The sequence below is a fragment of the Nematolebias whitei genome, chromosome 15, assembly GCF_014905685.2.
Source record: "Nematolebias whitei isolate Nwh7 chromosome 15, NemWhi1, whole genome shotgun sequence".
Classification (NCBI taxonomy): domain Eukaryota; kingdom Metazoa; phylum Chordata; class Actinopteri; order Cyprinodontiformes; family Rivulidae; genus Nematolebias; species Nematolebias whitei.
Window position 1 is genome coordinate 7,118,976 of NC_056512.1, and position 2,096 is coordinate 7,121,071.

General features: G+C 42.9%; 1 protein-coding gene across 1 annotated transcript in view; it reads left to right on the top strand.

Annotated features, from left to right (window-relative positions):
• igf2bp1 (insulin-like growth factor 2 mRNA binding protein 1) overlaps nucleotides 1-2,096 on the top strand; it is an 84,115-nt gene that overhangs the window by 71,341 nt on the left and 10,678 nt on the right. The window lies entirely within an intron of this gene.

A 2,096-nucleotide genomic window follows, 5' to 3' on the forward strand; every position in this document is an offset into this window, starting at 1 on the left:
TTTTTGAATGTCCAGAGGACCAGATTGAACTTTTTTGGATGTATATTTGTTACTAACTCAAACTGTTTTCATCACCATTATTTTGTAAGAAGTTCAAAAGGTTTTATCATGAGTAAACATTTTATTCTGACATGTCGGTGTCATGCTAGTCTCAGCTGCTGGACAGTTTTATGTTTTATGTAATACTAAGGAAATTACATCTAATCTTTATTTAAAATTTCAAGATCTTCTTGATGTTGTTGCTCCTTTTTAAGAAACGTTACCCAAACCAAAGTCTGATTCAGCCATCCATCCAGGGTCGGGTCGCGGGGGCAGCAGCTCGAGCAGGCAGGCCCAGTTGTCTGATTCCACAGTCGCCTCTTCTTCTTCTGGGAGGATTACCAGGCCAGCTGAGAGACAGTCTTTCCAGCGTATCCTGGGTCTTTACTGGGGTCTCCTTCCAGTTGGACATGCATGGACAACTTCCCTAAGGAGGCGTCCTTGCCGTCTCAGCAGCAGCTCTGCTCTGAGTTTCTCCTGGATAATTTAATTTCTCGCCCTGTCTTTAAGTGAAAAGCCTAACTATTCTGTGGTGAAAACTGATTTTGAACACTTGCATGCACAGTCTAGTTCTTTTGATCAGTACTCAGAGTTTGTGGCCATAGGTGAGGATAGAAAAGTAGAAGGACTAATAAATGGAGAGCTTCGCCTTACAGCTCAGCTCCGTCTTCACTACAATGGACCGGCACAAAATGCACATTACTGCTGAAGCTGCATCAGTCTGTCTCTCAGTCTCGTGCTTTATTCTTCCGTCACTTATGACAAAACTCCAAAATATCAAAGTCCTCCACTTGAGGCAGCTCCTTACTCCCAACTCTGAGGTAGCAGTCTACCCTTTTCCGATTGAGGACCATGTTTTTTTGCGGTGCTGATCCTCATCCCAGCCGCTTCACACTTTGTTGTGAACCTCTCCGGCGAGAGTTGGAGATCACGGCACGATGACGCCAACTGGACCACTTCTGGTCCACCAAGAAATTATTTCCATAATAGTTGCCAATAATCTCTCACATCCTTTGTATAGGGACTGAATGGTCTGTAGTACCACCCTCCTTAGCAAGTCTGAGGAAGGAGATTCCCCCAGTATGCCAGTCCAGTGGCGCTGTCCCTGAAATCTGTATGATGTAGCAAAGGTGTGTCAACCAATGCCCCTTTTGCACCGCCCCTAATAAGCTCCAATTCTGGGCAGCCCGCCACAGAAAGAACCATTTTGCACCAGTACTTCAGTATTTTTAGCTGATTTGAGGCTGATTCAGGACCTCTTTTCGTCCCTGCTTCTCTGGTGGGACTGAGCGAGCTCAGTCAAGCCGAGTCCGGACCGAAACGTGAATGCAGGACTCTGATTGGTCAGGGGGAGGAGTCACTGGATCTCAGAAACTTTTCACTGAGCCACCATTTGCAATTTCTCTGGATGCGGAGCAGCGGCTAGATCTATTTTTAAGATTTTAAAAACAATAATGACAACGCCGTGTTTAATGCTGAAGTCCAGGTGTATTTTGTGTTTGGTGACCGACTATAAAATTGGAGCGAGCGGTGTCACCGCGGAGGATCATACGAGCTGCTGAGCCGTTGAAGCCCGCGAGGCCGAACCCCGAGCCCCGGCCTCGCCTGCTCACTAAGGCCAGATTCGAGCCCTGGCAGGCGGGAGGACCGGGATGGAGGGACGGGGGCTGGAAACGTTTTTTTTTTTTTTTAACATTTTATATAAAAAAATTAAAGTTTTTTTTATTTTTATCAGTGAAGATTAAAAATAATCTGGCTTTATCGTGAAATCCTGTTTTCTCATTGACTTTATTAAATAATCTGTTAATTAAAGTTAATTCAACTGAAAAATTATAAAAAGACAAAATTATTGAATCTCTGTGGAATATTTCCCTCCAACATGTTTGAAGAAGAGACACAGTTCAACTTTATTCTAACCCACAGATGAACAAATCACAAAACAAGAATTACACTTTAAATTAAAGCTTTAAATCAAAACTAAACTTTAATTCAAAGCTAAAAATAATCTGTATACAAGAAACAAATAATCTGCATACAAGAAACAAATAATCTGCATA